Genomic DNA, 25,140 nt, shown 5'->3' with positions numbered 1-25,140 from the left:
CTAGTGAAGATCTTCTCCCAATCCGTGGGCTTTCTCTTGATCTTGATAGCTATGTCCTTTGCCATAGAGAAGCTCTGCAATTTCATGCAATCCCATTTGTCCAGCCTTTCTTTGATTTGTTGTGTTTCTGGGTCTCTATTAAGAAAATTTCGGCCTGGGCCAAGGAGACCTAGGGTTTCTCCTATTCCATCCTGTAATGTTTTCAGAGTGTCTGCTTTGACTCCAAGGTCTTTGATCCATTTGGAGTTGATTCTAGTGCAGGGTAATATATAAGGATCTAGCTTTAGTTTTCTACAAGTGATTAACAAATTTTCCCAGCACCACTTACTGAAGAGGCTGTCTTTCTTCCATTGTATTTTTTTTAGCTTCCTTATTGAAGATTAGATGGCTATTGGTCTGTGGGTTCATTTCTAGGTTTTCAATTCTGTTCCATTAGTCCTGAGGTCTGTTCTTGTGACAGTACCAAGCTGTTTTGATTACTATAGCTGTGTAGTAGTGTTTGAAACTTGGTATTGATATTCCTCCAGCATTGTTCTTTCTGTTAAGGATCATTTTTGCTATTCGGGGTCTTTTATTGTTCCATATGAATTTTTGGCTTGCCTCTTCTATTTCCTTGAAGAATGAGGTTGGAATATTGATAGGTATTGCATTGAATTTGTAGAAGCCTGGGGAAGTATTTCCATTTTCACGATATTGATCCTTCCAATCCAGGAGCATCACCATGGAATTTTTGCATGAACTTTGACTTTTGAAACATGTTACATGAAAATATTATTAATCTTGATGTCTAGAGTTTTGAATGGGCCCTGAAATTTTGTGGTGGGAACTTGATGGATTATTCTTTGTGCATATTATTTGCATATTCACATGGGTGACTTCTTGAGTAATTACAACTTAAATGTTAGAAAACATAAACACTATGTAGCTAGAAATCCATTATTATGACAAAAATCTCTGAGATAATCAGTGGGGGAAGGATTTTATTTTGGCTCATAATTTTGGAGATTTTCTTCCATAGTTGGTTAGATAACTCCTTTTGGTCAGTGGCAAAAATTGTAATTGTTTATCCTGGTGGGAGAACTTGGTAGAAGAAGCTATACACCTCATGGTGTGTAAGGGGAAAGAGAAAAGGGGGTTGAGAACAGGGAGAAAATTGAAGGGAGAAAGGAAGGGAGAAGGGAGGAAGGGAGAGGGGAGAAAAGGAGAGGCACAGAAGAGAGAGAGGAGAGAGAAAGGAGAGAGGAGAGAGAAAGGAGAGAGGAGAGGGCCATTGGAAGGGAGGGAGAGCAGGGGGAGGGAAAGTGCTAGACCCCCACTATCTTTTTCAAGGACATGCACTTGACCTCAGGACTTCTTCCCACTGGGCCTAACTCTCCTCAAAGGTTTTACTGCCTATCAATATTTCCATTGGCTGAAGATAAGTCAAGTAGAAGATACTTACCTGAGTCATAACACAGAGAAAATAAATAGTATTTTACCAAACACTGGAATAAAACATCCCCGTAAATCCTGTCTGATTACAATTTATATGTTTTCAATTGAGATCACATCAGGATATGCAGGAAAGTAGGTCCTTGACCACAAATTAAGGACAGGAGAAGGGAGGATGAAAACACATGGGATGAATGCTTTCAATTACTTTGTTGTATTGTCTTGAAGTAGCTGCTTCAGATTTAGCCTGGTGGCGACATCTCTAAAATGAAGCTATGGTCATGTAGTTTTCAAACTTGAAATCCTGGTTAGGGAATGAGAAGTGAAAAGATGGGGGTGTGGGCAAAACTTTGTTTGGGCCTTTGAAGACTGTGGTCTCAGAGAAGTTCTGCTTTTCACTGTCTTGGATATTGTCTTTCTTCCAAACAGTTCATTTGAAAAGAAAACATTTCTCATCAGCAAACGTAGTTTGAAATTCACTGGACGAGATGATATCCAATCTCAGCTAACTCATAATGGCTGTAGTGGAGTTTACTAATTCACTCACACTCTCATGTTTCTCTTGCAAGAGGTGCAAACTGTAGATAGGAGATCATTAGTTTTTGGGGTTTTTTTGCCTTTGCTCCACATATGTCGTGGGGTTTATATGTAAATACAATTCTAAGTGATATATGCAGAAAGAATTAGACCTTGTGAGGTAGTTATGTCTTTCAAGGTCTGTGTCCTATATTATTCAGGGAGAGAATAGTAGAACACCTTGTTCTGTTTATTTTGTTTGTGTTATAGTGATTGACATATACAACAACAATAGTTTAACAAAGATATTAGCCTATTAGCATAATAATTCTTATAATTTATAAGGATATATATATAGGAGATAATGTACACACACATTAAAAAATTCTTATTAGGGCTGCTATGCCATTATTCTTGAAATGGGTTCATGAATACCTTCATTCATAAAATATTTGATAGTTAAAAAGGATGAAGAGAGATTGTCTCTTTTAGTGTGTTTATGTTTAGGATATCCTTGAAAATACCACTTCATTGCTACTGCTCTCTCTCTGTCTCTCTCTGTTTCTCTGATTTTGTTCCAATGGGCAAAACTACTTGGAAATTCATAAAATGAAACAAAAGTTAAATTGGGGAAAGAGTAACATATAGAATTTTTCCTTTATTCTCCGGCTGTACTGAGGTTTAAACTTGGGGTCTCACATTTAATGTGCAGGTTATCTCAGATGAGCCACACTTGCATCCCATTTTACAGTGGTTATTTTGAGATAGGCACTTCCTCCCCAGGCTCACGCCTGGGCCATGATCCTCCTATTTTAGGATTCATGTGGGAGTTAGAATGACAGGTATATGCTACCATATCTAGTTTGTTCCACTAAAATAGAGTCTTTGGCTGCAGCTGCCCTGGCTGGCCTGGTGTTGATAGTCCACCAGACCTTAACCTCCCACATAGCCACATAGTGATCAACTATTGGTTGAGAAAAGATCTCACATGCCCAGCCTGGCCTCAAACCATGATTCTCTCAATATCACTTTTCCAGATAACTAGGATTAGGAGTATGATAAGTAACTGGCCATTATTTTTCAATTTGGCTTTATAGGAGTGGGTATGTTCATTATATTATGTAAAGTTTGAGGCTTGCAATTTTTATTGTATTACTGCTTCTCACATGATTGGATTTTTTGCTTTCTCTTGCTAGTTTCTTACATTTTGTCTGCAGATATAAGACTTAACTGCAGGGCAGAGAGTTACGGGATGGCCAAAAAGTGTATGAGAAGCTTGGCTATAGAATAAGGTGAAAAGGTGTCCTCTTTTGATTGTAAAAGTCCCTCAAGGTGATCAAGTATGCAATTAGTCAGCTGGAAGAATGAAAAGTCTACATGCACCTTGCCATTCAGCAAATGATTTCTTGCATTTGTCCCACCATCTACAAAAGATTGTGCTAGGGCTGACCCAAATGAGTCATAATCCATGCCATCAAAAGTCTTCAAAACATTGAGGCAGGAAAGTAGAGCTAATCAGACATTTATAATATGTGTGATAAGTGCAATCAGAGAGATATTCCAGAGTCTTTCCATTTGGCCTGAGGAGAAAACAGAAGGTTCTGAGAAAGAAATGTCCAAGTGGATCCATATTTATCCATTCAAGAATGGATAAATAAATACATCAATTGCCATAGAAGTAATGCAAGTAAAGCACAGGAGTTCCATTGATGGAGTACCACTTCAGAGCTTTTGTCTTTAGCATTGGTATAAGTTCGGCATGGGTGAAAAGTAAGGGGAGAGGCAGATGGGCAATCCTGGAGGACAACTCATGCAATAGAAAAAACTTGGACTTGATTCTAGGTGATGGGAAACTAGAGAAGAATTCATTATAGAGTCATCATGAGCAGATTTACTTTGAAATAATTCTGCCTCCTATCTATCTAAGAATGGCTTTTCAAGCAGTATGGAGGTTCCTCAAAAGACTTCACATAGAACTCCCCTATGACCCAGCAATCCCACTTTTGGATGTACAAATCGTTATGTTGAAAAACGAACTTTACAACTTTGGTGGGGGGTGGAGGGGGTAGAGGGGGGAGGGGAGTATTGGTGGGGGGTAGGGGGAGGATGGGAAGGGATGGGAAGGGGGAGGCTACAATGCTTGGTAAGAAATGTACGCATTATCCTGCCCATGTAATTGTAACTCCTCTGTACAGTATGTTCACAAATAAAATAAAATAAAATTTAAAAAATAAAAAAAAAAGAATGGCTTTTCAGTGAAGAAGCATGTGTACATGGAAATCACTTAGGATGTTGTAAATGTTTGAAGAAAGTGGCTGAATGAATGAGGGAAGTGGAAGTATGGAGGGAAGAAATTTGTAAAGCACCCTGATGCTGAGTGGCAGATGTGGATACTGATTTGCCATATTCCTATTATTTTCCCTATTCTACAAATAGGGATTGTCATCTCCATAGTTTATTTTATCTCTAGGAACAAGATAGCGTACATTCCTTCAGCATGGTTCCCAAGTAGTTGCTAGGAATGTTGCGACACTATCTTGGGAAACTCAAGAAAGGTGAAAGTGAAAAGATTTTCTAAGGTGTAAACACGTGAAGTGTTTCTTTGCCCACTGAAAGGTATAGTAATGCCAAGGATATATTTACAGTGGGCATTCTGTGCACATATGTACAAGTATTACTATAATAATCAGTTGTTTTTATATGATGATTTTCTCAAGTTGTCATTGACCAGTACTATGCCATCCTCAAGACTAACATTTGATGTTGGGGATGATAAAGTAGGATATAAGAGTTCAGTGTGAAATTTTTATTATCAAATTAGAAGCTGTCCTTTTCCCCAAAATGTTTGGTGTTTACAGTTTAAAGTGAATTAAAAATTAGTCAACATATTTTAGCTAGTATTAGATAATATTAGATTATTTAGTTGGAATTTTTCTGTCTCTTCATGGTTTTTCTTTTCATTTCTCTCTTGTAATTTTTTTAATTTGCAGGAAAGAAGATTTATCTGAGTCCTAAACCTGTTTCAGAAGTACAGCATACTTTACAGATATTTGTAAGTATCCTTCTTTTTCTTTTTTATTTAAAAAAAACAGATGTTGCTTTTGTGAAAAAAATGGCTCGTAAGTTGACCAAATATAGCTTTAAAACGTAAACTGGCATGAAAAAAGATATCACTCCACCAAATATTAAAAGAAAACAAATCACGATCAAAAAACCTTTGCCATATCTTTTTATAGGTAGTTTTTATAGCTAATATTTCACTTAATCTTTGGAAATTGCTCTTTGTTCATATCATATTCATTCTTTTTGCTCTATGTGAAAATATCTGTATTCACATTTTAGAAAGTTTGTAACATTCAAGGTGAAAGAAGATTTAAAAGGTAGGTAACATCTGGCCATAGCAGAAGGTGGCAATTGTATTTGTTTAAAATGTATATGACTTCGGAGATCTTCCTAGTTTCTATTATTAACATTTTTAATGACTTAAAAATATTGCAGTTGTGGGAGGTGGGGTGCTGATGGTTCATGTCTATAATCCTAGCTACTCAGGAGGCTGAGATCTGAGGTTCGCATTTTGAAGCCAGCCTGGACAAGAAAGACCCCGTGAGACTCTTATCTCCAATAAAGTACTCAAAAGAAGCTGGACATGGCACCGTGGCTCCAATGGTAGAGTGTTAGCCCTGAGCACGGAGACTTAGGGACAGTGCCAGGACTGGCAATCAATCAATCAGTCAATCAAGCACAGGGTTTGCATAACTAAGGTTCATCTTGTTTGACCAAATTTATGAAATGCATGTTGTTATATCATATTTTTGCTCAAACTGGTCAGCTTAGGAATTGGGAATATGGGAGAGGAGACTTTTCCCATTTCACTTAACCAAGAGTTCAAGACAAACACACACACACACACACACACACACACACATTTTTACACTGATACCTTATTAGATGAATTTAGAAGAATCAGTAAGAGAAAAGGAAACAAAATCCTTGTTCTAAAATATATATTTAGGGGCTGGGAAGGTGGCTCAGTGGTAGAGCACTTGCCTTGCATTCATGAGGCCCTGGGTTCGATTCCTCAGCAACACATAAGCAGAAAAAAAAAGCTGGAAGTGGTGCTGTGGCTCAAGTGGTAGAGTGCTAGCCTTGAGCTGAAGAGCTGAGGGACAGCGCCCAGGCCCAGAGTTCAGGCCCACAACTGGACCCCCCTCCCCCCAAAAAAATAAAATAAAAATATATTTATAGTGTAAAGATTTTTTCCTTATTTGCAGAATCTTTAAGTCTAATGAAGATCTTTTATAGCAAATGACCAGCATACTGAGTTTTATAAACATGAGTCAAGGGCCTGTGGTATGAAAATGGACCAGGGAAATTAATAAGGCCATGCAGCTAGAAGTTTCTAGAAAGCACACTTCTAGACTTTTCACCTGTAAATATTTGTATTTGAAGGTAGTTGATGTGAAATGATGACCACTTTAGATGATTTTATGATTTGGGGAGGCCCCTGGAATTACTGTTATTAGGAATTTTATTTTGGTCAATCTATGATTGTTGTAATAACATTAACATAAATGTTTTTTTCTTTCTTGAGATTGTTTCCAACATATTTATAAAATGATTTCTTGTTGCTTTGTATGTCCCTCCCCCAGGGTATAAGCCCTGCCTTCACTGTATTTGATGTTGATATAATTTGTGGAGGGGAAGGGGAAAAAAACAAACTGTTTAAATAGGGATACAGGTGGACCCATTACAACAATGAGAAGTACAAGACGTTATGTCAAAAAACGAACTTTACAACTTTGGTGGGGTGGGGGGAGTGGGTGGAGAGGGGAAGGGGTGGTATGGGGAAACAAAGGCAGAGGCAACAATGCTTGATAAGAAATGTACTCACTATCTTGCCCATGTAATTGTAACCCCTCTGTATGGTATTTTCACAATAATAAAAAAATTCATGTGCAAATGAAATAAAGATTGAGACAAACTTCTAACTTGTCAGTTAAGAGATCAGCATATTGTTTAATTAAAAGGTGTGTTCAATTCTTAATTACACATTCTGTAGTAATATAGGCTATCTCTGTGCTTTATTATCTCCAAGTTATATTAGCTTGGCAGTCTCCACAATCCATGTTATTTTAACCACATGATACTAACCATGAAATTCTGCATAAGTTATCTCAGCTTACCAGCGCTTGACTTTGTCAGTTAAATGAGAATAACATTGCTCAAACCACAATCTTCTTATAGAAACTGAATGAAATACGATAGAAATAATAGTGATATACAAAGCAACAAAGAAATATGTTAGAAACAATAGCAAGAAACCCTGTTTTCACTGTATTTGATGTTGGTATAATTTGTGAAGGGGAAGGGAAAAAACAAATTGTTTAAATAGGGATACAGGTGGACCCATTGCAACAATGAGATGTACAAGACGTTATGTTGAAAAAACGAACTTTACCACTTTGGCAGGGTAGGGGGAGGAAGGGATGTGGGAGGGGGATGGGAGGATGGGGGAGATGGGAAGGGATGGGAAGGGGAAACAAAGGAGGAGGCAACAATGCTGGATAAGAAATGTACTCATTACCTTGCTCATGTAATTGTAACCCCTCTGTACAGTATTTTCACAATTTAAAAAAAACTGTAAAAAAGAAATAATAGTGATAGCTATACTGCAATTATGATTTCCTTATATTGTCTGTATCTTCAATATTATCTTTTCTATATTTTTTGTAGACCTGAAGGTTTTACCCACATGATATTATTCATAAGCACATACAAACTATTCTGGGGGGATGAAGTTGCTATGTATAATAATAGAATTATTAAATGCATATTCCTGGGCATACTCCCTGCTATTGTCAGCAAGTATTTTTGGTAATTCACATAAAAGTAATTTGTAGACAACGCTTAGAAAAAGCAAATCTTTCTTTAAAGGTGATCCTCTTCGAGGTAGCTGATTACAAAAAAAAAGAAAAATTTGTAAAAGTAGGTATTCCTGGAGATTTGCCTTAAGAGATTCTGATTCAGTAATTGATGCAAGGCTTTGAAACATAGTTTCAAGCAATCGCCTTGCAGCTTTAGATATTTGCAAGGCACTAATTTATAGCCTCATTGTTGGTAATTATTTTTTATGATGAAGCTTTTGGCTATGCTTACTATATGTGGATTGGGAATTAAGTGGGGAGTATGTGCTTCTGCTAGTTCAAATTAAGTTACAGGAGTGAAAAGGATGAGCTTAGATGTCTTTACTCTAGGATTAACAGAACTCACGGTTGCCTCATCCTTGGTTGTTTACTTACTTTAAGTAAACGAGGTGATAGGTCCATAAACCACTCACTTTCTCAGCCAGAAAAGAGTGTTTGAAACCATCCAACAACGTCTTATTTCACAGAAAAGGAAAGTAACTAAAGGACTTGTCTAAGGCCATGATTAACAATTGGATTTCTGCTCCAAACTCAGCTCCATCCCCATCATACCTGGCTGATTGGCTACCATTTCTGGAGCCAGTAACACCTGTGAAACCAGTTTCCCTCATGATGATTTAGGCTTCTGAACAGCCAGTAGGTGAGCAGAAGAAAGTGCTCGATGAGACAGCTTTCCCCCTAATCTGTCCAGCTATCTTTCTGAAAGTGAGAGGGTCTTCCTTTCCAACTGAGTTTGGCAAGAAGGATGTGGAGATAGTTCCCACGCACACTCAAAGAGACAGACTGTTCAGCAGCATCTCCATCTTTACTTGTCTTTCTTATGTCTGTCTTTACCTTTGCCAGAGCAGCGCCTTTCCCCCAACTCTGTGTCTGTGCTGTTTGCTGAGAGAAAATTCAGAAAGAAGGGGCTGGGAAGGTGGTTCAGTGGTAGAGCGCTTGCATGCATGAGGCCCTGGGTTCGATTCCTCAGCACCACATAAGCAAAAAGAAAAAAAAAATCAGAAAGAACAGGTTTCTAAAGAAAGGAGAGAATTTCCCAGCAGAGAGAATGCCATCAGATGACTGGTCCTGAGGCTTCTCAATATTAACTGTTCATGCTGAGAATATCGCATGCATTGTCACACTTAATATTCTCACCTGCGGGAAGTGTTATTATGTGAACTCCAAAGGTACAAACGCTGAGGCTTAGAGACCTTATGTGCCTTGCATATGGTCCTTTAGCTATTAATAGGCTGTGCCGCCTCCAAACCAGACCAAAGGTGAAAACCAGATATATCCTGTTGCAAAGCACATGTGCCGCCTTTTTTATTACTGCTTTTTTTTTTTTAGCTCTGCTATGTTTAATTCTAAGAAAATGGGTCAGTTGTAAAATGCAAAACATTTTTGAGGTGTTAATAGAACACACAAACTCTTTTCTGAGTTATCTTTGTTTCTCACACAGAATACTGTAATTGCCTCCAAACTCACCTCTTGAAACTATTTTTATCTTCCCCCAATCTATACAATTCTTGGCAGCAGAAATGACCATCCCAAAGGATCAATTATGGTTGTCATACTATTGCTTAAAATCCTTCAGTAACTTCCAGTTGCTATTAGGGCGGATGAGATCTTCACCTTGTCTGAGTGAAGTAGTTCCTATTTAGCTACTCTCTTCACCTCTTGCCATTCTCCGTTTTCCTCTCAATACTGGTCATACTGGCTTTCTTCAGTTTCTAAAACATGTGTTCTTCTATTTTTATAACCCCTATGCCAGCTGCAGCTGCTTTTATTCATTCATATGTCAACTCATACTATCAGTGAGTCAGATCTTGACGTTACAATTTTTCATCCTAGACTTATCATAATATTAGTCATACAGGACTTTGTGTTTGTTATTCTTTGGATGTTTTCCTGTTAGATTATATAAAATAATTGTAAAACTGTTTTACTAGACATATATTCGATACACAACAGATGTTTTCCAACTGAATTAATAAATTTATAGATGAATAGAAGTGATTTTGATTAGCTAATTTATACTTGGTCATTTGGTAAAATACTGTATTTAAATAGAAGATAACTTGCTTTTTTATCCATCAAAAGAAACTGAGTTTTTGGGCTGGGAAGGTGGCTCAGTGGTAGAGTGCTTGCCTTGCATGCATGAAGCCCTGGGTTCAATTTCTCAGCACCACATAAGCAGAAAAAAAAAAAAGCCAGAAGTGGCGCTGTGGCTCAAGTGGTAGAGTGCTAGCCTTGAGCTGAAGAGCTGAGGGACAGCGCCTAGGCCCAGAGTTTAGGCCCAACGATGGGACCAAAAAAAAACAACAAAAAACCCAACAACAACAACAAAAATTGAATTTCAGTCATATGTAATACTGTTTTTAATACCCAAATGATATAAGATTTCCCTTGATTTTGTAATTGCTTTTTCCTTTCTGAAATCAGTTTGGTTAAATAAATGAAGCTGATTCAAACAGCATATTGACACTTTTTATTAAACCAATTAAGTCAAAGCAATTAGAACCTGGAAATAGCAACCATAAAAGAACAATATATTATGGTAATATATGTATTATTGTACCAGTATAGGATGGAAATGTGTCATAATTTGTTTTCACTTACTAATTCTATGAGGCTTCTCTATCCCAGTTCCATTGAAAAGACTTTTCTAGAGCAATGTATTAGTCACGGTTTTCCAGAAAGACAGACCAATAATACATGTATATGATAGATGTTGATCATGGTAGATAGATAAACAGACAAACAGAAAGACAGATCGATATGAGAGAAGATTAATTAGGGAAATTGACTCACACAATTATGCATGCTGAGTCCCATAACTGGTGATGGATAAACTGCATCTATGTTATGCACAGTGGTGTAACTCTTATTTTGAAGCTGAAAACACAGGGTACTGCTGACTGGTGCAAGTTTTGGAATTCAAGATGCAGGGAGCCAGGGTTTCTAGTGTCCCAAGATAGAAAAGGAAGAGTGTGTGCCACTCATTTTTCTCCCTCTTTTATTTTGTCCACCCCCTGAGCTGGTTGGGTGATGCCTATTTGTACTGAATGTGGTTCTTGCCAGTCTACTCAGACTAGCATGCTAATTTCCTTTAGAAACACCTGTTCAAGTGTCTTCAATCAACTGGTGTCCCAATCACGCCCCACCTACATGGAATGCACCCCATGCCCACAATTGATCTGATGTCAAAATGATTTTTATTCTTAAAAAAGTATAATAGAATCTATTGCTATCTTATCTAATGGAATGAATTTATCCAGTTACAAGATGTTTAGATTTTGAAATGAACCAGATGTTTAGTCAAAATAGTGTTCCTGACTCCTTTCCTCATCTATGAAATCAGGATCACTTGTTATTAATTTTATGTTTATTAGCCAGTTCTCAAAGGTTGACATCTAAGGTTTCAAAATTATGCATACAAATTCTCAGATAATGACAAATTGCTCATGGATTGTCTCTGTCTTGTTCTCTTGAATGCTTCTAATAGTGTTGATTTGCTTGTATCCATTTTATTAACTTGAAAGTGGGGAAAAGAAATTGTATGAGATGTATGTGACCAAGATTACATGTCAGTCTCCTGTTTAAAATGCACATCTCAATTTTAAAAATAAGTCTGTTGAATATTTCTTTATTATTATTATTATTATTAATTTTTTGTTGTAAAAATACTGTACAGAGGGGTTACAATTACATGAGCAAGGTTCTGTTGAATATTTCTATGCATTTTTAAATCCTGAAAACACTTAACTTGTTAATTTTCTCCTTGAACTTCACAGGTTGTTAAAATTTGTTATGAAAAAAAATCAGTCACTTAATCCTTGTAACAGACTGTGTTGGAATTAGCAGCTGGATAATTTGGTTCATCACAATTTTTAATTTAAATATTGAAATATTGTACAGACAGGCAATATAAAGTCTTTGTTTATTAAAAATTAAAATTTCTATTCACAATAACCATTACATATATAGGAGATAATATGAGAAATATAGATAAGAATGAACCAGATAAGTGTAGAGTCAAGTTTCAGAGAGATTTAAGTGAAAGAAAAGAATCTTAGAGTCTAGTAGCAAAATATTCATCCTGCTTAGCCTCAGTTGAAGTGGTTCCTATAAGTAAAGAACTACTATGCTACTATACTACTACTATCTGCTATGATTGCGACAGCTATCTTAGCTTAAATCTGCATCAAAGAAACTTGATGCTTTAACCAGCATTAAACTTTGTTTAGAATTTATGTGAAACAAGTATTTTAATGATAGTCATAAAAATTGGCAGCAGTTCAGAAGACAGAGACTATCTAAATTAACAGAGAGCAAACACCTCTGCTTTCTTTCCATGCTCTGCAACGAATTACTGAGCAAATTGACACATACAAGTATGTGAAAAAGGAAGAAAGCAATTTAGAACATTTATATTACTTTTTCTTTTTCAAAAAACATCTACAACAAAGAAAAACCTTTTGTTTTCATATCTTGGAGTTCGTTTTGCTTAGCATCCCCTTATCTGGTCACATGTACATAGCTATTGAGCTGTTGTGATCCTCTTCTAGGACTATGCTAGACATATACTATTATTATAAATGAGGTAAACCATGGAGTCTATGTTTCTTTGGGTCTGGCTTACTTCACTCAAAATTCTTTTCCATAATTTCTATACTTTGTACTAGCGGTTCTTGAAAAAGCCAGATTGCTATCGAAGTCCAGCAGGTCCCAGCATGAAAGGATTCAAAATGATCTGAGATCTTAGTATTCTACACTGGACTATTTAGCCTGGAATTTAGGAGTCCTCTGAGACTAAAAGACTCAGGGACTATTGACCAGTGACAATGTTCTTGCACCGTAACATTTTTCATTAAAGCTAAATAAAAGCTATAATCTGTACTAATTGGATTTAACTTAAAATTCACACTTTTTGTTACAAATAAAATATATTTTAGTAAATTTTACCCATTGAGCTAAAATAATGATTGAGTGAATTTTCTAAACCTTGTCTGAGTAGGATGAAAAGAGACTCTTAGAAAATCCAGAGACAGGAAGAGGAAAGCCAGAGATGATTGATGAAAGAAGATGGTAAAGGAGACAGGGTGGCTGTTTGGGGACAGTCTGATAAAGAATAGTAATTACACTTGGTCAGAGGCTGGCTTACTGCTGTAATAAAATTCTAAAATGAGCATGCAGAGATTTTCTCCACTACTTCCATCCTCAGTTTTTATTCTGTTACAAAAAGCTATTTAATATTGATTACATCTCCAATGATTGCTTCTGATACTTTTTGAAATTAAGAAGATGAATATCTATAAGTGATGTTAGTATTAGCTGAATTTTTTTCACCATGGTTGCCTTATACCGAGTCCGTTTTTTTAATGTCTCATAGCGAGACCTGGAGAGATCTTCAGTAACATGTAGGATGCTCAAGCTGACTCTTCAGCAGTAACTTCAGTGAGCAATCCTTCCTACTTCTTTAAATGTACCCACTTGCTTTTATCCCCACCCTTCCTGATGGGAAGGATTTTGACAGTTATCTGTAGTAATACTAAATTCCAACTTAACTATAATCAGGTTTTTTTTTGTTTTGTTTTGGTATGGTTTCCAATTATTTTAATCCTGATGGATTTGAGTTCTTTTCCCACTCCAAAGTTCTTTTTTAATTTTTTTTATTGTGAAAATACCATACAGAGGGGTCACAATGACATGAGCAAGGTAATGAGTACATTTCTTATCAAGCATTGTTGCCTCCTCCTTTGTTTCCCCTTCCCAGCCCTTCCCATTCTCTTCCCCTCCCCCCATGCCAAAGTTGTAGAGTTCGTGTTTCAACATAACCTCTTGTACATCTCATTGTTGCAATGGGTCCACCTCTATCCCTATTTAAACAATTTGTTTTTTTCCCTTCCCCTCCCCAAATTATAGCAACATCAAATACAATGAAAACAGGGATTATATTGTGGGGGAGGGACATACAAAACAACAAAAAAATCATCTTATAAATATGTTAGAAACAATCACAAGAAAGAAAAATCATTTGAGTCCTTATCTTGGAGTTCATTTATCTGCCCGTTTTTGCTTGTCTCAGACATATACTAGTTATTGCAAATAAGGGAAACCACGGGACCTATGCTTCTTGAGGAACCTCCATACTACTTTCTAAAGTGGTTGAACAAGTTTACACTCCCACCAACAGTGTAGTAGGGTTCTCTTTTGGCCACATCCTCTGCAGCATCTGTTGTTATTAGAGTTCTTGATTATAGCCATTCTAACTGGGGTGAGATGGTATCTCAATGTTGTTTTGATTTGCATTTCTTTTATGGCTAGAGAAGTTGAGCATTCCTTCATGTCTATTGGCCATTTCCTCTTCAGAGAAGTTTCTCTAAGTCTTTAGCCCACTCATTTATTGGGCAGTTGTTTCTTTGAGGATTTGTTTTTGGGGATTTAATTTTTTGCATTCCAAGTATATTTTAGATATGAGACCCTTGTCCCTTGTATGGCTAGTGAAGATCTTCTCCCAATCTGTGGGCTTTCTATTGATCTTGCTAGCTATGTCCTTTGCCATGGAGAAGCTCTGCAACTTCATGCAATCCCATTTGTCCACCTTTTTTTGATTTGTTGTATTTCTGGGTCTCTAATAAGAAAATTTCAGCTTGTGCTAAGGAGACCTAGGGTTTTCAGGGTGTCTGCTTTGACTCCAAGGTCTTTGATCCATTTGGAGTTGATTCTGGTGCAGGGTGATAGATAAGGATCTAGCTTTAGTTTTTTACAAATGATTAACCAATTTTGCCAGCACCATTTACTGACGAGGCTGTCTTTCTTCCATTGTATTTTTTTTAGCTTCCTTATCGAAGATTAGATGGCTATAGGTCTGTGGGTTCATGTCTAGGTTTTCAATTCTATTTCATTGGTGCTGAGGTCTGTTCTTGTGCCAGTACCAAGCTGTTTTGATTACTATGGCTTTGTAGTAGAGTTCGAAATTTGGTATTGATATTCCTCCAGCACTGTTCTTTCTGTTGAGGATCATTTTTGCTATTTGGGGTCTTTTATTGTTCCGTATGAATTTTTGGATTGCCTCTTCTATTTCCTTGAAGAATGAGGTTGGAATATTGATAGGTATCGCATTGAATTTGTAGATAGCCTTGGGAAGTATTGCCATTTTCACGATGTTGTTCCTTCCAATCCAGGAGCCTGGGAGGTTTTTCCACTTTCTAAGTTCTGTTTTGATTTCCTTTTTCAGGTTTTTAAAGTTTTCATCATAGAGGTCCTTCACTTCTTTGGTTAAGTTAATTCCTAGGTATTTTATCTTTATCCACTCCAAAATTCTTTAGTGTCTTTAAGAAAATGACAAAAGAGAATAATGGAAAATCTACTGAGAGACAGAGTGATGGGGGATTTGGAAGTCTTTCCTGGTTTGTGGACAATGTCTAGAATATAAATACAGTTAATACTTAAAAGACCATCCAAGCTGTGTGGTTCATTTTTTTTTCAATTGAAAATCAGAAAAAAGTGGGGCACCAGTGGCTCACACCTGTAATCCTAGCTACTCAGGAGGCAGAGATTGAGGATCATAGTTCAAAGCCAGACCAGGCAGGAAAGTCCATGAGACTCTATCTCCAATTAACCACCAGAAAACTAGAAGAGGTGCTGTGGCTCAAGTGATACAGTGTTCACCTTGAGCTGAAGAGCTCAGGGACAACGCCTAGGCCAAGAGTTCAAGCCCCACAACTGACAAAAAAAATAATCAGTAACAAACTGCATATTTGCATGGACAGTATTTACAAATGATAAAGACAGCATGAGGCAGTGTGGAATTCATCTAAAATTCCCAGGAGTTTTTGTTCCTTTGGGAAAAAAAAAAAAAACAGGTCACCTGCATCGAATGTTTAGTGAGCATGATATTAAAGTGGCTTAGTGATGACCCTTAGTGTTGGTTATCAGAGTGCAGGTGAAATAAATAGCCCAATCCATGATATCGATGTATGTCCTGACATATGTCTAGTTGAAGGTCTAGGGAAAGTTTTTCTTGTGATTTATCGCAATTTTCAGTGTACTACAAGGAAAGACTAGTGAGACCTGAAATTGGATGGGCTGTTCTCCAAGTCTCTGTGTATGTGTTGCTATACTTTGTTAGACACCACTAATAAAAACAATCTGCTCATTCAGGTGAAAGTGTTCTAAACCTCCTCAGTAACAAAAATCCATTTGTTTATTCCTGGTAATATTTTTGGAGAAAGGTAGAGGAGAATATAACTCAATTTAATTTTTAGCGCAGATTAATTATTCTTACACTTGTTGGCCACAATCATCTACAGTGTTTATAATACAGATCACATCAAAACTGCTGAATTAAAAGTTCAGAAGAAGATCTAGCACTGGGTCTTGATACCAGATTCCTCCCCAAGTAAGGCTTATATACAGACAATTTGGGGAAACACTGCCCTGCTTCATCTGACAGAGATTGATTTTCAGTCAATACTTTTTTTTTAACCTACCTTTGCTCTCTCTCTCCTCCTATAGTTCTCTATACTTCTCCCATTAAGATTTTTACAAATTTTAGGAAGAATTAGTTTGCTTTAAAATTCATTGTGTTAGTTTCCAGGCTGGTACAGGTAAGATATCCTTTTCTCAGAGACCTTATGTTTTTGTCGTCTTTCCATAATTTAATCAAGTGTTAAAGTGGAAAAGAAAATCGGGTTCTTTGTGGAGTGGCACGTGTGAATTAATTTACACTAGCTGGTGTCAGGATGTAATATGATTATGTTAGCAAAGCTATAAAAGGAAAATATCCAAAGCTAACAAAAAACCTTGAGAGAGGTCACTGAGAGCTGCAGGGATGGGGCGGAGCTTGATCACTGAGGAGCTACTGAGCTTGAAGGATGCTCAGCCTGGGGTGTACATGGCTGGGAAAAGGCAGCAGATTTCAATGACAGCTTACTAGAACAAAGTTCAGGATTTTACAGTAAGAGATATCTGGATTTGTCTCACTGTATAAAAATGACTAACTAGGGCTGGGATGTAGCTCAGTGGCAAAGCGCTTGCCTAGCAAGCGCAACGTCCTGGGTTCGATCCCCAGTACCAAAAAAGAAAAGACAAAAAAAATACAGTTAAAAAAAATGACTAACTGAACTGATAGAGTGGAATGTAGCCCACTTCCACTTCTACCCAAGGAATCTAATAAGGAGACTCCTTTGCTGTTATCTTTGAGATTTTTTTCTCTCTCTTATAATTAGGAAATATCTTTTTCTAAGATGTACATTTATTTTCACACCTTAACACAAAACCACAAAGATAAAAGTACATACAAAAGAAGTACATACAAATTACAAAAAAAAAGTACATACAAAATTAAATGTTAAGCCTACCAGTGCTACTAAATAAAATATTGTATTGGTCTCTTATTCTTTTCAATTGAGTTCTGTCATGGAAAATAATTTGGAAAGTCAACTAACATATCTGGAACTAACTTAGAGATCAGATCATCTGCAATAAGAGTTTGCTTCTGTTTTATTCTGGTAAAGAGTTTTAAGGTATCAGAATGTGGATCATATTGAAATTGTCTAACTGTTCAAAGTACAAGGACCAGAAGATACATTGTTTATTCAACATCATGAATATTATTTTAATTCTATGACCTGCATTCAACAGCGATACTGAAATGAACTTTACAATTTGGGGAGAGTTGGAGGCGGGGGGAGGGGAGGGGAGAAAAATAAGGGAGGGGGTAACAATAATGTTCAAAATTTTTTCATGTTCAGTACTTTACAACAAAATCAAATCAAATTTAAAAAAGAGGATGAAAGTTTATACGAGAAATAAGTTGTTTGAAGAGTTTTGAGATCAATCATTTCGGAGAACATATGAGCATATGCTGACAGTGAGTTTTAGGTGGCTTCTTATACATAGGGCAGTTAGTTTTCTTTTGCTAATTTCTTCTAAGTTTACACAGACTTATGACGCTAGAAGCACTAGAATGCAATGATTTTTAAAAAAACACCTATGTTTTAGAATCACATAACAAAGCTCAGATCCTCATCTACGGAAGTTTCGTAACATCTGGAAAACTTGATTTTAGTCATCCCATATTGATGGGTAGTTTTTTCTCCTTTCTGTGTCTGTCTCTTTTCTCTCACAAACATTCATGGTAATGATTAAATGAAATAATGCAATAAAGCAATGTACAATTTGCAAATATATTTATAAAGCCAACTGCCTAAGGTTAAGAGCTCAGTAAGAGTAGTTGCCTAAGTTTGTATGGCCTGATAACATTTTTAATAATTAACTGAGATTTCTTTACTCTTTTGTACTTCCTTTAATGCTTTTTATAGATACTATTTACTGAAAATTGATACATAATGTACAACAAAAGTTCTCTTATGTTTTTCATGCTTTTTAAAATGTAAACAAAGAATCATAGGTTTGAAAACCAATATTATATCTGACAATAGCCAGGCTTTTTGAAATAAAAGATTTTCTGAGCTGAGAAAAGAACTGAAAACAACCTTCAAGCAGGAAGAAGAATGTAATGACCTAAGAGTTCATTTTTTAACGTTTCTGGGAGAGGAAATGAATCATTTACCTGTCAGTGTGAGAAAAGCCTGACTATTGAGTCTTTGCAAGGTCCCGAGGAATACCAGTTCCTTAGGTTGAGCCAGAAGGAAATAACAGACTTTTTGACTTTTGTACCAGTTCTGGGGTCTGAACTCTGGGACTGGCCACCATCCTTGACGTTTTACGCTCAAGGCTAGTATTCTATTATGGAAACCACAGCTCTATTTCTGGTGCATTTTGTGGTAAATGAAGATGAGTCTCATGGACTTTCCTGCCCAGAATGGCTTCAAATCACAGCCCTCAGATCTCAGCCTCCTGAGTAGTTAGGATTATAGACATAAGCCACCTAAGCACTGCTAGCAACAAAGATTTTAAGGAAGTCAACAATTTATAATGTACCATGTGATTTTTTTGTTTCTTTTGTATGTTTTTCCCCATGGTATAACCCCTGTTGTCACTGTATTTGATTCCAAGTCCTGCAACTTGTATATACATTTTTCTAATTTGGGGAGGGGAAGGGAAATAACATAATGCTGAAATAAGGATACAGGATGACCCATTGTAACAACGAGATGTACAAGACACTATGTTGAAAATGAACTTTACAACTTTGCGGGGCAGGGGTGAGGGGTGGGGAGGAGGAGTCTGGGAGTTGGGGAGGAAAGGGACGGTAGGGGAAAAACAAAGGAAGGGGTAACAATGCTCGATAAGAAATGGACTCACTACCTTGCTCATGTAACTGTAGCCCCCTTGTACAGTATCTTTACAATAAAAAAATATATTTAAAAAATCCAAGTGTAGAGAATATTATGCCTTCACTCCTACGGTGACAAGTTAACAAAGCTGCACATATTAGGCAGATGTGCTTGAAAGCCACTTCCTACAATTCCCTGGCCCTCAGGATATTCAGAAAAGAGACTGAAAGTAAGTCATAGACCTCAGGAAGGATCCACAGTGGTTTAAATAGATCTTGTATCCCACATATCCTAGGTTGGAACAGAGGATCAAGCAGGGATTACATTGATATCAACAGCTGTGGATTCCAGGTCACACTGACTAAATAGAACAAGTTGCAAACCAGTGCTGGTCAGCATGGATGTAGGACACATGTGAAACTGAGGCTTTATTCCTCCCTGCCTTTATATCTCTTTTAGGAAATAGGTATTAGTCATATGTAGGGGGTATGTGTTTTGCTCATTTATTTACACTGTTAGTGGAGAGAGCTCAGCATCTCCTGATGTGGAGATTGGAGGCTGTTAGTATTGTAAACTGAGAGCAGAGGGAAAAGAGGACACTGTTCATCATGCAGGGTCCCATAGGAGCCATACTTGGGAACTCACTGAGCAACCAGGGATGTGAGAAGAAGATTTAAAATGTGAAGAGCACCAGGTGCCCCTGAATACTGGAGGAAAAGATGGACCTTATTTCAACAGTTTGGCAAGCAGACAGCTGACACCTGAGCAGAAGCTGGGCCAAGTCCCTTTGATAAGAACCGAGGTTTGGCTAGGGTACCTCATCCATGGAAAGAGTGAGGAGCCAACATTTGAGACCTCTTCAATGAGAGGTCATGCTTGCAGTGTAGGTCTCCAGTCACAAATGACACCATTTGACATTTAAATCTAGATGATAGCTGGATAGTTTAGGGTTTAGCAAAACAATGGAACTACTCAAGATGTAAAAAGTAGCCACCTGATCAGGAACATCAGACAGAAGAATTTTAGAGGTATCCTCCTGGCTACCAATAAAGGTAATTTAGAGACCTGTGTGTTGACACAGCGTGAGTATCTGCACAGAACCCTAATCAGCAGCCCTTTTTATAGTGACTTTCAGAGGAAAGGGGAATATTTTCTACTTTGTGGTTTAAATAGGTTTTAAACATGTCATTAGGCTACTCACTGAAACTGATTGCCTCCTAGGGCTAATTACCTGAGGCTTATAGGTAAGGTGAGATTTCCATTGAATGCCTTCTTCAAGTGACAAGTATTGTGTATATTCCGAGAAGTGAAAGGAGTGCCTTCATCACTATCATTCTATCTCTAGAACTCTAAAGGGGAATTAGAAGTATCCTACTGAGGGCTTGAAACAATCAATAAATGTAGAGAAATCTGTTTGCCAAGGTTTGGGTATCTAAAACTGGGTATCTCCAGTTATTAAAGAGCAACTCTTGACAATAACCTATGATTTGTAAAAAAAGTACTTATGGAGCCAGTATTCACTGCTAAGATGAAAGTCTGAAATGTACATTCTGCTTAAGGAATAGAAAGTACCAATTCTCCAATGAGCTCCATTAGTTGTGATGGGAAAAAATAGCATTGCTGTTGGTTTATTCTACTTCAAGGAGTGTCTCCAGTATGGAAGGACTCCTGAGTTGGGTGACTTCCTCCAACATCATAGAATCTTGCTAGGGACTGAGCATCGAGGCCGCCGCCTTCCTCTTGCTGATATATCAAGAAGCCTTCCTCTTTCTTTCCTTCCTTTTTTTTTTGCTGTCCAAGACTTGAACTCAGGGCCAGGGCACTGTTCCTGACCTTCTATTGCTTAGGGCAGTGCTATTTATTTATTTATTTTTATTTTATTTTATTTATTTTTTGGGTCCAGTCATGGGGCCTGAACTCTGGGCCTGGGTACTGTCCCTCAGCTCTTCAGCTTAAGGCTAGTGCTCTACCACTTGAGCCACAGCGCCACTTCCGGCTTTTTTCTTTTTGCTTATGGTGGTGCTGAGGAATTGAACCCATGCCTCATGCATGCAAGGCAAGCGCTGTACCACTGAGCCACCTTCCCAGCCCCAAGTGCTCTTTTTTAAGTCTCCCTCTCTTCTTCTCTCCCTCCTTCCTTCCTTCCCTCTCTCTCTTTCTTTCCCTCTCTTTCTCTCTTTTTTTGTCTCTTTCTTCCCCTTTCTTTCTCCTACTTGAGCCACAGCACCACATCTGTAGTTTATTGGAGATGAGTTTCACAGACTTTTCTGCCCGGGCTGGCTTTGAACTGTGATCCTCAGATCTCAGCCTCTTGAGTAGCTAGGATTACAGGTGTGACCCACCGGCGCCCAGCTCAGATTACTTTTTAGAATACATGTATTATCCGTATATGCTTTTGAGATTCTGCACTTCAAGAGAAATCAGTTCCTGCTGATTGTTTCTAGATGGTAGATTTACTTGATGTCAGTGACTATATAATAAATATTCTTAAAGAAAAAAAAGAACTTACCTGGATGGCTAGCAGACTCCACCCTCCTCTCAGCAAAGTCTCCACCCAGTACCTGCATTACCTAGGCAACTGGGACACCTGGAAGAGGTCACATCTGCATCTGCTGAGGTCACATCTGAATTTGATGTGGCCACAATTTTCTCCACCCACACCCTAGACAAGGCCTAGCCCGGGCCCAGATGCCCTCTCTCTGCTCTTCTCTAGCTCTTCTCTTTTCTAGCTATTTTCTCTCTTTTCTAGTTCTCTCTTAGCTCTTTTCCCCAGCTCTCTCTCTTTCTCTCTCTTTCCCAGCTCTCTTTCCCAGGCCTTTCCCCACCATGTGGAGGACCAAGATGGCCTGGTGCCAGCCTGAACGATGAATAAACCTACCCCTTACCTGAAAAAAAAAAAAGAAAGAAAAAAGAAAAAAAAGAATTTATTTGAAGAAGCTAGACCTGGGGCTGGGAAGATGGCTCAGTGGTAGAGCGCTTGCCTTGCATGCCTCAGGCCTCAGCACCACATAAGCAAAAAGAAAAAAGCCGGAAGTGGTGCTGTGGCTCAAGTGGTAGAGTGTTAGCCTTGAGCTGAAGAGCTGAGGGACAGTGCCCAGGCCCACAGTTCAGGCCCCACGACCGGACCCCCACCCCAAAAAAAGAAAAGAAGCTGGACCTTGTTCTATGTGTCATAATAACCTCTTGTGAACTCCTTTGTGATTATATTTTAATAAATGTATCAAAGAAATTAATGACTGGAGGTAAAGATCATCCATGTGATATCACACATGTGCTCTTGGAGAAAAGTGAATGCTTAAGTTTTGTCTAGAAGGACCTGTATGTAATGACAATGCTCTGGAAGTGTTCCATAGCCAGTGTAGGGAAGGTGTATTGTTTCTTTGTAGAAGCAAAGCAAACTGGCTGAGAGGCTATTCAAATAGGCACCAAACAGATTATATTAGCCAAATTTATAACAGGAAAAATATTGGCAATTTCTGATTGGAGGGAGACAGCAATGCCAATAAGGAAGTTATTACTTCTATCACCTTTAATGGTATGAAATCATAGCATTAAAGGCACAGAAATCCACTGTGGCATAGAATAAATGTTTTTATTTCCTCCAGGTTTAAGAATAGGACAAATAAACTACATTGAACTATTAAGGGGTAATCACCCCTTCTCTCATAAACTGCCATAAACAAGTTTTAATTCTTGAAGGCACTATTTTAAATTATGTTAGTTAAGCCATGTTAATTACTTTTACTTTGTGATAGTTATTGGACAGATCCCGAGTTCCCATTTTGTCTGGCCAATTTGTAAATGTCAAAGACTTAATTTAATTTTCATTTATTTTTTATTGGGTCAGAATCTCTATGACCATTATGGGATATTTTTAGGCAATGAGTGCTGTTACTGCAGGGCATATGGGTAAGCCAGTAGTTCTGATGGTTAAGATGATAATAATTTACTCCCTCCTGTATATTTAGATATTCCTCTAAGGAGATGGAGGAAGGGTCCTTTTCATCTTCATCATATTATTTATAAGTTTCTACTTCTCAAAATCATCAAGTTCCTAGTCTCCCCTAAGGGAATGGTTGAATTACATGGATCAATGGTGCCGGATTTGGGAGCTTGGAATTTAGTTCTGTGTAGGAGCATTTGCCTAGCAAGTACAAGGACCTGAGTTCAGTCCTGGGTTTAAGTTAGATTTGAGTTAGTTCATTTAAAAGATGCCACAAGGATTCCATTGGTGTTTTAGAATAATCCCATAGACTGGGACTTTTTGTAGCACTGAGAGATATTCCATGAAATAGTGCAAGGAAAGAGTGCCTGATCTGTAATCAAACTTGACAGATCAAACCATCTTTAACCATAGCCCCCATTCTCTATCATGTAGTATTCTTTTCTTTTCCTTCTTTTCTATAGCCCTGTAAAGTAACAGCTTCCAGTTTCTGTCTGTATGCATAGAAATGTATACTTTGTGATTCAGACCATATGGGCAGTTATGGGATATGTTCAGAAGTCAGACTCGTTAGTGGTCACCTCTTCTCCCACAGTTCCAATCTTCCTGGGAATATAGGTCAACAGCCAGAAAAGAATTTATCTATAACTTGGATGGGGGGGTTCGGGCTCATAACTGAGAGATTAAGTATTCTGTGTGGATAGGCAGCAGTGCTGAGCCAGGGCATGCTGGCTATGGGTTTGCATTCAGTGGTTGGTTGAGTACCAAATGCTCCTTCCTCTCCCTACCCCCTCCCCCTATTGTTTTTTTATTTCATCAGCCATCAGCACCTGGGCCACGGGCCACCATGGATGATGTTCTTGGGGGTCAGGAGAAATCAAGCAACAAGAGCAAGGGAAGCAACAGCACAGGAGTCCAGCAAGGTCATTACCCTTGCACGAAGAGCAACAGCATCGGGAATGTCATGCTTGATTCTTTGCTGGGTGGTGTTCTCTTCCAGAGGGCTGGCTGTCCCTGGGCATATCTAATAGATATGCAAGTACAACTGCAAACAGTGTCTGTATAGGTTCCTGGAATAGCCAATGGCAGTTGCCAGGCTAGACACAGTGACCAGAGAGCTCTAGCCTGAATTCAGATAAAGAAGACTGAAGTATTGACTGGTTAAAGCACTGTTCATCAACTTTCCTTATAAATGAAAACCTCAGCACTTGCCAAACACAAGTTGAACCCCAAAACATGTCACACCAGAGCATAGTTCAAACATCCTTCATCTTGGAGACAGAGCAATGAGAAAATAGGAATGGTGACAAAGGCCGCACAGTGCCACACAGTGCCACAGTAATTAGCAGTTCTGTCTCCGGAAGCTTTCATCATGTCTCAGAATCAGTTAGCCAGGGGCAGTTCATTTAAGCTGACCAGGTATCTTCTATCATGTGGGAAAATACCATGTGGTTTTTGACTCTAGTTTTGTGGGGTTTTTTTCCTTCCTATTCACCCTATTGGTGAAGGAGAGCTTTCTTCACTGAGGGGTCTGTAGATAGAAACACATAACACCTAACCCCTGACAAGTATGACTCAAGTCAGTTTAGTAGTGAAATATAGCACAAGAAGCGATGCAGAGACACATTTTTTTTTCAGTTGTAAAGATGCTGTATCAAGAGGAGAGTTAATAAGTAAGGAGCTGTGGAAGTAGTAAGGAGCAGGTGTGGTGTCCTGTTTTCTACCATGGGGTATGATTGGCTTGTCTGCATAATTCCATATGCTCATTTGGAACTGAAATTTGTTATTCAGGCATAGGTAGGAACTGTTCCTGGTCCCTTTGATTAGAAAGGTTATTTAAGGTATTTTATCCATTCCTGAGTATAAACTGGAGAAATGATCAAACTATTTAAGCTCTTACCCCCGATTTTATCAGATGTCATGACAATACATAATATAGAGCCTTGATATTATTAGGCTGTAGACAAAATGAGGGAATAAATTTTGCAAATCATCTTAAATTATTTGATACTTTACCCAAGAGGAAACGAATTTTAATGTGAAACTGAATGCTTTTACTTTGAGTGAGAAGATTGTCTTCCATGTGGAAGAAAAACAG

At 38.0% G+C, this 25,140-nt stretch overlaps 1 protein-coding gene across 5 annotated transcripts in view; it reads left to right on the top strand.

Annotated features, from left to right (window-relative positions):
* Window positions 1-25,140, top strand: part of Pkib (protein kinase (cAMP-dependent, catalytic) inhibitor beta) — a 96,467-nt gene that overhangs the window by 55,140 nt on the left and 16,187 nt on the right. For 4 of the 5 annotated variants that reach the window (XM_013035121.1, XM_013035118.1, XM_013035120.1 and 1 more), the window contains one exon: window positions 4,938-4,999. The gene's annotated coding sequence lies outside the window, so the exon portion shown is untranslated. Of the gene's footprint in view, window positions 1-4,937; window positions 5,000-24,678; window positions 24,683-25,140 lie in introns of those variants that run through there. The other variant, XM_013035122.1, reaches the window with a different exon arrangement.

This window comes from Dipodomys ordii, unplaced genomic scaffold (genome assembly GCF_000151885.1).
Source record: "Dipodomys ordii isolate 6190 unplaced genomic scaffold, Dord_2.0 Scaffold204, whole genome shotgun sequence".
Lineage (NCBI taxonomy): Eukaryota > Metazoa > Chordata > Mammalia > Rodentia > Heteromyidae > Dipodomys > Dipodomys ordii.
The sequence above is the reverse complement of the archived record's forward strand: the minus strand, read 5'-3'. Positions and strand labels throughout refer to the sequence as shown.